The sequence below is a fragment of the Hypanus sabinus genome, chromosome 30, assembly GCF_030144855.1.
Source record: "Hypanus sabinus isolate sHypSab1 chromosome 30, sHypSab1.hap1, whole genome shotgun sequence".
NCBI classification, from domain to species: domain Eukaryota; kingdom Metazoa; phylum Chordata; class Chondrichthyes; order Myliobatiformes; family Dasyatidae; genus Hypanus; species Hypanus sabinus.
In genome coordinates, this window is record NC_082735.1 from 22,040,168 (window position 1) to 22,054,434 (window position 14,267).

General features: G+C 37.0%; 1 protein-coding gene across 5 annotated transcripts in view; it reads right to left on the minus strand.

Annotated features, from left to right (window-relative positions):
- zmym4.1 (zinc finger MYM-type containing 4, tandem duplicate 1) overlaps window positions 1–6,023 on the minus strand; it is a 233,179-nt gene extending 227,156 nt beyond the window's left edge. For 2 of the 5 annotated variants that reach the window (XM_059954389.1, XM_059954387.1), the window contains exons 1-2: window positions 5,986–6,023; window positions 3,622–3,915 (exon numbers count right to left, since the gene is read on the minus strand). The gene's annotated coding sequence lies outside the window, so the exon portion shown is untranslated. The remainder of the gene's footprint in view (window positions 1–3,621; window positions 3,916–5,985) is intronic. The other 3 variants (XM_059954391.1, XM_059954390.1, XM_059954388.1) reach the window with 2 other exon arrangements.
- Between the last annotated feature and the right edge of the window lie 8,244 nt (window positions 6,024–14,267).

The following is a 14,267-nucleotide window of genomic DNA, read 5'->3' on the forward strand; positions in this document are numbered from 1 at the left end:
GAATTATCTGCAATTGTCACAGAAACATGGGATGACTGCTGTAAACCTGAAGGATGGTTCTTCCCCCTTTCTTTCCAGTCCTGATGAAGGGTCTCAGCCTAAAATGTCAATCCTTTATTCAAATCCATAGATGCAGCCTGACCTGCTGAGTTCCTCCAGCATCTTGGGTATGTTACTCTGAATGGCTGTTCTGGATAAATAAGCAGAATTGGCTTCAGCCGATATTTACCTAATGAATATATGGGAACTACATTTATCGGATTATCAAATTTACAAAAGATTAAACACAGAAGTTCAATTTCTGATTTGAGATTTCAATATAAAGCACATCAGGCTTATTTTCAGGAGATTGACCATTGACCAGCAGAAATCCAATCAGTTCAGTCATCAATCTTTAGGTCTTAAACTAGTTCATAAAACAGGAAGATTCACAATGTTCACCACCAAACAACAGAATGTCCAGATACCGAATTCAGAGAAGCACAGCGCACAAATGCTGAAAGAATGTTTAATGTAGGAGCAGGTGACAAAGTAGCAAATTCCCATGTGTACGTGCTTTTCAAAAGTCCTTTAACATACAAGGGGCACAACATTTAAAATGATGGAGCATTCTTTCTGAGAAAAAGGACAGGGAGTAATCTAACTGTAAATTTAAAACATAATGAGGCTGGATAGATATCGTGAAGCTCGTAACCAAAACCAAAGGTCATAAATAAAAACAAGTCCAAATGAAATTCAGAAGAAACCTCTTTACAAAGTAGAATGGATGTGGAACTTGTTACCATAAAGTGCTTGATACCAAGTAGCACAAAGACAACAACACAGCAGAGTGAATTCTGAGGGTTATTTTAAAGAAACACTCAGATGAACAGTCAGAAATTAAAGAACATGAGAGTATATATGCAGGGTTAAATGAAGCAATAGGCTCAATTTACTAAATCAAACCATTAAGACTCAACTTTAGAAAACCCTGCCTAGCAGTTATCTAGTCTTATCATCTCATATCTGTTCCAGTCATTGTCTGATAATATCTGTTCACTACCAAACAAATCCATATCTCATGAAAAATATAATTCTTTCTTCTAGTACATAATATGCATATTGCAGAGGAGAGTATGTGAAAATACCAGAAATTCTTAGTAGCTGAATCACATTAGTTCCTTAGTAGGCTCTGAAATACACTGTGTATCATGACCGTTTTAGAGCTGAAACTGAACTATTCTGTCATATTACTCACAGCACAGGCAAAGTACTTAACACCTAATGTAGTAGAATGAATTCTGTTTTCTGAAAAAATAGACTTTCTGTTCATTATTTTTATTTCATGAGGCCACAGTGAGTCATTTTATTCACAAATACACTTAGTTTTGGATAAACCAATCTTCAATGGCAGAGTACGTGGCAAGTGAGAAAATGCATTCACCCTAATTGATCGAAAATTTATTTGCAAAAACACAAAGTTGGAAAATTGTATAAAATTAGCTTTACTAAAGATTAGCTTTATTTGTCACATGTACATCGAAATATCAAAACATACAGTGAAACGTGTTGATCGCATCGACAACCAGCACAGTCCGAAGGTTGCACTGAGGACAGTTTGCAAGTGTTGCCATGGTTCTGGCAGCAACATAGCATGCCCACATCTCACTAACCCTAACTCATACGTCTTTGGACTGTGGGAGGAAACTGGATCACCTCTGGAGGAAACCCATGGGGAGAACTTACAAACCCTTACAGCAGTTTTTCACTTTAACTGATGGTGTGAATGTTATGCAAAGATTAGACTAACATCACTCAAGAACAGGATTTCACTCAACTTCACTCGCCCCATCACTGAACTGTTCTCACAACCTATGGACTCACTTTCAAGGACTCTTCATCTCATGTTCGTGATATTTATTGTTTATTTATTTATTTATTATTATTAATTATATTTTGTATTTGCACAGTCTGTTGTCTATTGCACAATAGTTGTTTGCCTATTCTACTGGGTGTGTGGTCTTTCATTGATTTGATTGTGTTTCTTGGATTTACTGTGTATGCCTGCAAGAAAATGAATCTCAGGGTTCATTCATTTATAGCTTGTCACACAGAGACAGTCGGCTATTCTTGTCTGGCGTGCAGTGTCAGGGTCAGTCTCCTTTCGGATTAACCGGGTCACGGTACGAACGTTCCTGACTCAACCCTTGTTCCCTTGTTTTTTTCACGAGGCTGACTGGCTAGCTCAGCGCTCAATCCAGCACGGACGGAAAGCGTGTCCGAGGGGGCCGACTGGGTTCGAACTTGGGAGCCTTTGCTTCCGAAGTCGGGCGCTGATGCCACTGCGCCGCCAGCCGGCTGTCTCAGGGTCGTTTATGGGGTCATTAATGTACCTTGATAATAAATTTACTACGAACTTTGTAATTATACAGTCCGTGAGGATAGACTACTGATTACATCCACTTATATTGGCGTACATCTTGTGCTTTGAAGTGGCAGCTGAACAAACACTTGCATGAACATGTGCCTCTGAGGTGCACTTGGACAAACAAACACCCAGACCCAGTCGATAATTTCTGTATTGCAGCATTGTGTTGTCAATTGTTAGTACTTCTTTCACAATAAAACAGAGCAGGATAAGAAGACACTATACATCTATGGTCCTGCATCAACACAACTCATAATATACATGCAGGCCAATAAAAACATGATTAATACAGTCATCAGCTCTGCACGTACACACATATTCCACTACGAAGGGATACATATTGTGTTACATTATGAGAACCTTTCCTATAGCACTTTTATAGACGTGCAGGCAAAGCTTGTAGTCAAGTCCATAGTTTTAATCTTGGTTAGTCAGAGATTATTTAAAGCATCACAGGAAACTTATGTCTGTTGCAAACATCCTGAAGAGGCAGCCATTCATGGGTCAGTAAGACTCGTGTCTCACCGTTAGCAGAGAATTCCTATAAGTGTGTGTGGAAATCAGTACTTCAAAAAGGATCCGGCGTCACCTCACAAACCACCCACCCAACCTCCTTGTTAACACTGCCTGCCCCAGCTGTGAAACACCCTGCACACTGCCCTGCTGAGGAGCCTTAAGACTGAGTTGAAGTATGTAAGGCATCTTCAGTCACAAGAGGATGCCCAAAAACTTTGTTTCAGCAAGCTTGCTTTGCAACCAAGTTTTTTTTTACAATAAAATTATTTATCTTTTGAAGAATGACAAGGGAGCCATTATATAAGACAATAAAATTTCACATTTTTTTAACTGTTAGGGAGAATCAAAATATTGTTTTAAAGCAGAGGAAACAGTGAAAACTAATTTATAGCCCCTTATTTCTCATGTTCTTTCTGTCTCCTCTTCTGCCTTTCTTCCTTTAATTCTTCTTTCTATTCCTTTTCTGCATTGTGTTGCTTTTTTGGAAGGTGGTGTCAGAAATATTCAAAAGCAAGTAGACTGAGTTTGAAATGAGAGTTACACTAAAAATGGCACTCACTTACACAACCAGTGTGCTCCCACCTTTACCTGTCCATCCCCAGTTCTCCCCATAACATATCAACACCATGCTACTTTCCTCCTTTGAGCCACCTACTAAATGGCTTTCTTGTTCTTTGCTCAGCTGTTACCCACCTTACCTTCAAATGTGACATCTGAATTTCACTTCTCCAGTTCCCTTCTCACGTGATTATTCAGAGTGGAGATCTTCACTAACAACAAGTTCCATTCCAACCTCCTGCCCCCACAACGTTCCTTCTTCTCTGCTCTTTTCAACAAGACTTCATATTCTCACAGAAGGCGGCATCCAGCATTAAGGACCTCATCATCCAGGACATTCCCTCTCATTGCTACCATCAAAGAGGAGGTACAGGCGCCTGAAGGTACACACTCAACATTGTTTGAACAGCTTCTTCCCTTCTGCCATCAGATTTCTGGATAGACAATGAACAAACCTATGAACATGACTCACTAATTTTGCTCTCTTTTTGCAGTATTATTTAATTTAAACTTCTAATATATTTCAGAATCAGAATCACATTTAATATCTCCAGCATATGTCATCAAATGTGTTGTCTTTGCAGCAGCAGTACAATACATTAGATGGTATTATAGAAAGAAATGTGAATTATAGTAAATATAAGTGTATATATGCTAAATTAAATAAGTAGTACAATTTTTTTTAATTGTAGTGAGCTAGTGTTAATGGGTTCAATGTCCATTAAGAAATCTGATGGCAGAGGGGAAGAAATTGTTCCTGGATCATTGAGTGTGTGCCTTCAGGCTTCTGTACCGCCTTCCTGATAGTAGCAATGAGAACAGGGCATGTCCTGGGTGATGGGGGACTTTAATGATGGATGCTGCCTTTCTGAGGTATCCCTGAAGATGTCCTGGATACTACGGAAGCGGGTGCCCATGATGGAACTGACTTAAGTTTACAAGTCTCTGCAGTTTATTTTGATCCTTTGCAGTAGCACCCCCTCCCACCCATACCAGACGGTGACGCAGCCAGTTAGAATGCTCAGTTAGAATGGTACATCTGTCGAAATAGTGTAAGTTATAGTTTTTTCATGTATCACACTGTACAGCTGCAGCAAAGCAATAAATTTCACGACATGTCAGCGATAGAAAACCTGATTCTGATTCTGAAATTTCACTTTTTTCTTAAACCAAATAGAATAAAGAAATAAACTGCTCTTTTTTTTGTATTTTTCTAATGCTTACTATGCCAACATAAAACTTCAGTAACAATCAGTCTGGAGCATTCAAAATTCCCAAAGGCTTAAAAAAAACGCTTTTAATGTCATTATTTGATGTCTCCCATTTTTGTTGTAAATGTAGCTTGACAGTGACTTACAGAACTCCTTCTCCCTAATCAAGTGATAAACACATTAAGATAAACAAGCAATGCTAAAGCTGTAAGTGCAGAAAGGGTGCTATATATGTTGTTTACTCTTCATGGCTAAACCTAAGGCATTACAGAGATTCACTAAAATTATACCAAAAAGAAAAGGCTTTGGTTACAAGTAGAAATGAAGAGAAATGCAATTTGCATTTGTGAAGAAAAAATAAAATGTATACCAAATTGTGCGGGTTTGGTTGAGGTAAATGGGAGTAATTCAGCAATCCATAAGTTACAAATTTAAGATCACTACCAATAGAACAAAAGAAGAGGGTATGAGATTTGTATACATTTACAATTTGAAGTACTTTCTCTGTAATGGTGGTGGAAACAGAATCCACAATAGCTTTTAAAAGCAAAAAAAAAGATGAATTTGGAGAAAAGAAGCAGGAGGCTTGGATGCTAAGTGACTTCAAAATGCATGCACAGAAGTAAAAGATCCAGTAGCCCTTTTTCTGTGCTGTAAAATCAGATCGTTCCATTAAACCACAAAAAGCAAAACAAAATACACCATAAAATAAATACATCAGTGAATCCTGTCAAAATCCCACTCCCTGGATATATCTGACCAGAAAGTCTAAAGTCTAAAACATAGTAATCAGAATTAACTGATTATGCACCAGTGTGTGTGGATATTTGCTTTATTACATTTTAATGGCAGGGCAATTTATAGCAACCATTTTTAAGTTTCTTTGCTGTTCCTTTCTTCCCTGGAGCTTTCAGTCTTATAATACACACATGCCATGCCCCTTTTAGAAGGCCTACTGTCCATCTCTGAACGGTATGAGACCAGAATACAGTTAAGGATCAGCACTACAGTGTTTGAAAATTGCTTACTGGTATTTTTTCCTTTAACCTTTTAACACACCTTTCCCACAGATTTTTCCTTTAATACAACCTATTAAATCTTTGTACCTGCAGCCCTTGACATAAATAGTGTCAAAGGAGGCCTCTTTCTCACTCCATTAAGATTAAAATGTTTAAAAATGTGATATCATTTCAGCTGACATTGGTGGGAAAAAAAGCACATAGAAAGAACTGCAGTGCATTTAGTTTAAGCATCTGATCCTGAAACACTGTGGTACACATGCTTGACACTTACCCTGTTGTTTAAACCCACACACAGTGAAGCCAGGCATCCAAGCTGACATAGAACTATTCACCCAAGGAATCCCATAATGCAATAGAGGTGCTGTAAACTGGGTTACTGCAAGTGCTGAAAAAGCAGGGACTCTCATTATGAATTTCAGGATGTAAGAACATGATCCTTTCACAGCATGATGATAAGAGTCATTTGATTATTTGTTTATTGTTTTAATTAATAATAAAAAAATAAAATTCCATACTTTTATATGAAATGCAGTATCAATCAAACAATAACTAAATGAGAAAAAATTGAATTAACATGACTGGATCAATCTTTGTACGTGATTTCTTTAAGTGCGTCTTTTGTATTTTCCTACCATTTTTGCTTCAGCCCTTTTTTGCTGCTCCCCACCTCCTCCTTTACCCAGGAATAGAATAATATGAATGAGAGACTTCTCAGTTTCACAATCAGTAAGACCCACTATGGCATTTCTCGCTAAGCTTATTTAAGCTGCAACAGAGGTAGAGGTACACATATATTATGTAATTAATCACACAAATTGATAAGTTTGTTCAAGCATTCTTCTACAGAACTAATTACACACACAAATTAACCAAACAGGTTGATTAACTTGGTTACAAACGAGAGAATATCTGCCAAAGCTGGAAATTCAAGCAACACACACACAAAATGACGGAGGAACTTGGTTGCGAGTTTTGTTGTTGTCTTGAGAATATAAGACTAGAAATAAACGTATGATTATAGATGAAGACTCCTGTCCTAATGAGAGGGATTATGTTATAGCGAAATTAAATGATACCCAGTAGAAAACAGAATCACAAGCAGAATCAGGCTTAATATCACCTGCATATGTCACGAAATTTGTTAACATTGCAGCTGCAGTTCAATGCAATACATGATAATAGAGAGAAAAAGAAAACTATGAATTACAGTAAGTGTGTATACCATATACATATTATATATATATATAATAGTACCATATACATATAATAGGCAATTCAAAGTGCAAAAAAATCGAAAATTAAAAAAAGTAGTGAGGTAGTGCTCATGAGATCAATATCCATTCAGAAATTGAATGGCAGAGGAGAAGCTGTTTCTGAATCATGGAGTGTGTGCCTTCAGGCTTCAGTACCTCCTTCCTGATGGTTGCAATGATAAGATTCAAAGTACATTTTTTTATCAAAGAGAGCATGTCTTGGGTAATGGGGGTCCTAATGAGGCACTCCTCATTGAAAATGATCTGGATACTAAAGAGACAAGCGACCATGACAGAGCTGGCTAATTTTACAACTCTCCGCAGCTTACTTTGATCATATGCAGTAGCTTCCCCCACCCCGCCTCCACATGCCAGACGGTGATGCAGACAGAAAAAAACGGAGAAACATATTATGGTTTTTCATGAGTTTTTAAACCATAGTCCTATGGTACTATTTTCAAGGCACTTATATCAGTATAATAAAGCCCCAATCTGAGATGTTGGAAAGTGATGTGTCCATTTTACACAAACTCACAAATCAATGTAAATGGTTGAATTTCCATCAATTTGGCTGCTGGTTAAAGCAGAAACTTCCCAAAGGGCAACAGACTCAAATGGCAGCAACTACATATATAAATGTTTAGCCACCGATGGTTTTGGATGTGATCTCAGAAGCACCCATTCACATTGATATTGCCCTCTATAGCAATACATTTGCAGTGTGTGTGACCAGTACCAAGAGTAGCTCAGTTAGTCACAGCCTCCATTATTGCATTAATTTGAATCTGCTGCTTCACCTACTTGAAGATCATGGAGATTGGTTCTCTTGGGCTATGGTTTGGTGTAGAATTTCTAATTGCTGCAAAAAATACCTATAACAGCTATAAGAGAGACAATAATGGAAACTTTAAACTAGTTTCCACCTCCTCAAAGGAGACTGCAGTGAAGTATCAAAATAGTCAGACAGCACTCCACATTGGTATCACGTTGAGACCTTTCCCAAAATCAGCAGCTGCAGTCAACAAGGTTTGGACATAATAAAGTTCTGTCTCATGCCTGCAGTTACTTCAATGAATCCTGGGTTTTATTTTGCTTCATTTTTGCAATTCATGTAGATTTCCTTTCATAATGACTTCCAGAATCTTTTCTACTCTCTCTGACTGATAGCAAAGTGTGCTCCAATTCAAACTAGTGATCACCAACCAAGCCTTAATTTAACTTTGACTTACACTACACCATATTTTCTGCCATTTAGGGTCAAGAGTCATGAAAGTGGTTAAGGGCCCTCCATGTATTTATAATATAAAAAAGGTTTATTTTAATTTTCTCATTGTTTTCTAAAAAAATAGTTTAATATCCTACTTTTCAATGGCATCCCCATTACATTTTTCCCCAATGGTTGAGAAATGGCCAGGGATTTCTGTCCTCTGGTACAGTTCAATTGTGTATATTTGGAGTAAAGATAAATTCTAGTGTAACAAAATAATAAGAACAGTATATCAGCGGGTACTTAGAGCAATCACATTGAAAATTTTCACCAGTGACCCAAATTGAAGCCTGGGAATTCAAACGCAAATGGATTGGAAAGATCTAGGATGCACTTTAAAACAGCTATATAAATCTCTCAAGAATATTATGAACAGTAATCTATAATTCTCATAGTGTAAATAACCATTTATATTGTCTATATTGTACACAGGTAGAGTGATCTCAATGTATCAAAAGCTATCATAATTTGGAAAGGTTGCAAGTACCTTCATGGACTGAAACACATCAAGTGCTACTCTAAGGAAATCCATGCTATCCTGGTTTGATGCAAAATGTCCAGCACTTACATGTAATATAATCTGAGAAGTGCAAGGATATGTACCAGTAACTTCAAAGTACAGCTCTGAATAAGTTAGTGAAGACTGATGAAGTGAAATCAATGATGAATCAAGAAGCTATTTTTTGTTACACCTGATGAGTCATAGAATCACAAAATGATTCATGGAAGAAGGATATAATTGAGTCAATTCCAATCCTTGAGAGAAAAAAAAATCTGTATTTACCATTTATTCTTCTATCAGCCCCAAAATTCTATCCAACTCATTTTTGTAAGTTATTAATTAATCAGCAATCACCATCCTTTTTGGGAAGCACTTTGAAGGTTATAATATCAAACTGCACTTTTTGCATTTTAACATCATCAGTATTTTATTTGATGATACCCCACTGCCCAGGACATGCCCTCTTCTCATTGATACCATCAGTTAGGAGATACAGAAGCCTGAAAGCACACACTCAGTGATTCAGGAACAGCCTCTTCCCCTCTGCCATCTGATTTCTAAATAGACATTGAACCCATGAACACTACCTTACTGCTTCTTTTTAAATTTCTGTTTTGCACTATTTATTTTAATTTAACTATTTAATATACATTTACAAATGTATATACTTACTGTAATTTAGCTTTTTTATATTATCATGTACTGTATTGAACAGCTTCCACAAAGTTAACAAATTTCTTGACATTTGCTGGTGATATTAAACATGATTCTGACTATGAAATCTTTTACCTCTAGTTTCAAGCTTTATTTCATTTCTTATTATGTTTATTCTTTAAAAAAGCATCTGTTGAATATTTCCATTAAATCACATCATACTTTGCTGCATTAAAGAGGACAACCTATAGAAAAACATAGTTGAGATGCCACTATCTGACCAAATCAGTAATTCTCCATTGCACTCTTGCAGAGGCTTTATCACCCATTTAAAATTAGGATGCTAATTAGGATTGAGCAACTGTTTTATATTACCTTACACTTGTACTCTGTGTATCAGTCATGTTACTTGGTAGACAAATAATCAACAATTTGCACTAAAAATTTTAAACAGTATGTAAAGACAAACACTTAAAATTTTTTAGTACAATTTGATCCTTTGTCTACCAACTAACATGAATTGCTACATACTTTCCTGCATTAAATTTCATCTTTTATACATTGCTCCATTTTATCAGCCTGATAGTATCCTCCTGAATCTGTTTCCATCTTCCACGCTGTTTATTGTGTATCTGTTTAAAATGATTCCCTGTATATGTCAAGTCCAAACTATAAATATACACCAAAGATTGGTCTGTTACACATTTCCCACAATTACATAAAGCAAACATTCAGTATCATTTTCAACATTTTGCATTTTTGGCAATATTCTTTTAATTCCGTGAAGTTGAATATTTCTAATTATTGACATGCTTTAAGAAAGGTCTTTTGAAAGATCATAAATCAACTGCACTGACTCAGATTATGGCAATGACAAATTAATGAGCAATTCAAAATCAGGTAATTTCTTATTTGCACATTAACAGCTTCAACTACTTCAAGTGCTTTTGCATAAATGCTGTAATAGTCTAGGTAAAGCTTTCCGGACATGATGCAGATTCTTTTTATCATAACAGTGTTCAAGTCTATTTTATGTTGACCAGTTGCAGTCTGTTTTCCTCAATCTGAACTCCTGGGTTAACTGTGAAGGATAGGTTAATATTCTCATTAATATCTGTATCTCTGCAATCCTGTGAATTTAAAATTTTGAGAGATATATTAATATCTTTTGTTGCATTTAAACACAATTGCACATACTTATGATCTGCATGCTATCCAAAATATTTTTTCTGGGAGGAAATCCATAATTGGATGTGGTTGTTCTACTCATCACTGGTGCCGTCCTAATTAGCGAATGGAAGATGATCTAGTCTCATGCTGAGGCAAACCTGCATTTTCTTCTTTACTGCGTGTTATATTGATTATTATGTCAAGCCCATCAGAGACGAAATGGGTTTATAAAGTAAGATGATCCACACTGCGGATGTGCGGAGGTTAAAATCTCTAAAGACGTACAGTTAAGGCTAGTAGGTTGTGGACATGCGATGTTGGCATTGGAAGCATAGTTACACCGGTGAGTTGACCCCAGCATAATCTTCACTGATTTGATTTGAAGCAAATGACGCTTTGCACTCTTGTTTCAATGTACACGTGATAAATAAAGCTAATATTTAATCTTTAATCTCCTTGCATTTGGATGACAGCATTGTGGTTTCCCTGGATCCACTGTTGTTCCACAGACAGATGAACATCTGCAGCCAAGTTTATCCGCTGTTGGGAGAGTTAATGTCAGAAAAAAACACCTTGGCTACTGGTCCCTCTGATCATCTGGCCCTTTCACTGTCAGGTCCAATTACCTGAAGGTGCTTGGACTCCAAAGCTGAGACAGGGAACGTAGCAAGACCTGGGTATAATCAAAATGAAGCAGAATTTGGGATCATGGAAGTAATTTTCTGACCATAATGTGGTGGAAGAACCTGGTCTTCAGATGTGAAATATCCTTTGGCTTGCTGTATGTTGCTTTACTACAGTGTTCACCGGATCTGACTTCCCAATTGTCTGCGGATTGAAAAAGGACTTTATCTGCAAGACACAATGTAGAAATTGCCTGATTAGGTGGGGTTTTGGGGGTGGGGTGGTTATTGGGAGAATGCATCCTGGTGTGGCCTTCATTTGATGGCTCTTTTGGTAAAGGCTACATCCAGCTTTGCCAAAAACTAAATGTCACAGTGGGTCCAATCTCTCCCCATTTCGCTATTGTGTGCTTCATTGAGTTGGACTGCACCACATCCATAATATATTCTAGAAACGTTTGTGATCACAGGTCACTCAGACAGTGGTCTGCAGGAATAGAAGGTGAACTGTTATCAATAGTACACCTGGCAGTACTGTCAAAGTCATTTGTTAGAATGCTTCTTCACCAGAAACTTCAAACATCAAGAACCATGCGCCCTGCTTAAATCCTTAATGTAAAGCAGCATTGTATACGTATTTGAAGCAGCAACAGTGGGGTTAAAACCATTATTCACATCCTAGAATATGCATTTGTCAAGATGGGCTAGAAATAGTCTTCCAATTTTTTAATGTCTTTTACCTGGTGAGTTACGTTTGTCTGAGTTTGTTATGTACCATGCTGCTGTTTCAAAAAGCTAATTCTCAAAGCATTTTTATCTCAGGTATATATGCCCATGGTTATAAACTTGAACTTGAAGGGATGCAATGGACTTTATCACAATCCAGTCTGAAAAGCTGCATAATAAAGGACTCTTTGCTCTGTCAGCTGTAACCATGATTGCAAAAAGCAACTGATGCTGTAAGATTATCAGCATAGGGGAAAATATACTCCAGTCTGCCTAAAACCAGCTGGATTTTTCAATCCATGAAATGATGTGAGAAGAGCATCTTGATCATAACTCAGTCAGGTAGTGACTGAATGATGCAAACTGGCACACTCCAAGGGAAAAGAGTACATGGAGAGAGATGTGCTTAAGCTTGGTTTTTACACTGTCTCTTTGGAAAAAGGCCAGAGATCAGTGCCACTGCACACCAATGGGCTGTTAAAAACCCACAGTTCGCTCAATGAATATAGATAAAGGAAAAATTTAGGATATGTTGATGCAGTATAAATATTCTAAGCAAGTAGAATGAGATGGTTCGTATTCTTTGGCCCATCAAGTCTTAGCAAAATTATGCTCCTATATCTTATGGTATTGATTTCTGAATTAAATATGTTCAAATTTTGTAAATAAAGTATATTTTAAAAAGCTTCTAAATATAAGCCAGTTAATGGAATGGACAGATGGACGAATGTTTCATGGAAGTATTAAGTATTTCATTTTTGTTAGGGATCATTCTAGTCAAGATATTAAGGATAGAGTCCCTGTAGATTAACTAACATAAGAACCAGTTTTCAAGACATAAAACCTGTACACAATTTAATGGGATATTCTGAATCTGTTTCATTGAAACTACATTGTGGATGACAATAAATGAATATTCCTGCTAATTGCACATTGCCAAAGGTGTATCCCAGCCATTTAATGTCAGTGCGGGACAGGTCTGTTTTCTCTCTTAACTTTTTGGTTAGTTGTATGTTCATTGAGTCATCCCTCAACACTCTAACAAAAGGGGTGTATTTTGGGTGCCTGGCCTCTGTAACAGACAACAGTATTCAAGGTTAAAGTAAATTTTATTATCAGAGTACATATACATCACCACATACAACCTTGAGATTCTTTTTCCTGTGGGCCTACTCAACAAATCTATAGAATAGTAACTATAGTAGGATCAATAAAAGATCAAGTAGAGCATAGAAGACAACAGACTGTGCAATTGCAAATATTAAAGAACTATGAGAGCATGAAATAACAAGATAAAGAGTCCTTGAAGTGAGATCATTAGTTGGGGAACATCTCACTAGATGAGTCTTTTTGTTCAAGACCCTGATAGTTGAGGGGTAGTAACTGTTCCTGAACCTGGTGGTGTGAATCCTGAGGCACTTGTACCTTCTACCTGATGACAGCACCGAGAAGAGAGCCTGGCCTGGGTGGTGAGGATCTTAATGATGGATGTTGCTTTCCCTCAACAGCATTTCATGTAGATGTGTTCAATGGCTGGAAGGACTTTGCCTGTGATGTACTGGGCCCAATCCACTACCTTTCATAGGATTTTCCGTTCGAAGGCATTGGTGTTTCCATACCAGCCTGCGTTGCAGCCAGTCAATAGACTTTTCACTACACATCTATAAATGTTTGTCTATGTTTTTGATGTCATGTCAAATCTCCATAGACTCCAAAATAAGTAGGGGTGCTGTTGTGTTTTCTTTGCAATTACACTTGTAAGTGATGAGTACAGGACCCATCATATGAGTATTCAAAGGGGTTCTGCTATTTGGGATCTGTTCATTTGACTATATTCAAAATATTAAAGTAGGTGATTAAAGCAATTTAAAGTGTAGTTAATTTAAAGTATTGTTATCTTTGTCTTGAAGAAGTATAAAATATTGTGTCAGGAGAAAGAGATTCTCTTGAACTCTCTCTCCTAGTGGTTTACTGTATAAATAAAGACCTCTATATTTCCCATTTACAGCTTCCATGTGACTTAGTTTTAATTTCAGTTAGAACAAGGGATACCATTTTTAATAGCTTGAAGGAAAAGAAATACTTGGTGATCTCTTTGAAGATGGCATAGAAAGAGATAATGCAGTTAGAATATGCACATTATCCCTGGTTTGCATCAAGTACAAAAGCAAGGATCTTTACAAAGCCTCAGCTGAAGTTCTGTATCCACCTGTGAATTACACATTATAGGAAAACTGTCAAGTCTTTTAAGACTTTCCAGATATTTATTCACCATAACTGCACCAGGGCATATTTAAAATAGGTGAGGGAGGTTTTTGCCCAAGTAGCCACCCATTTTAATTCCACTTCCCAATTGTC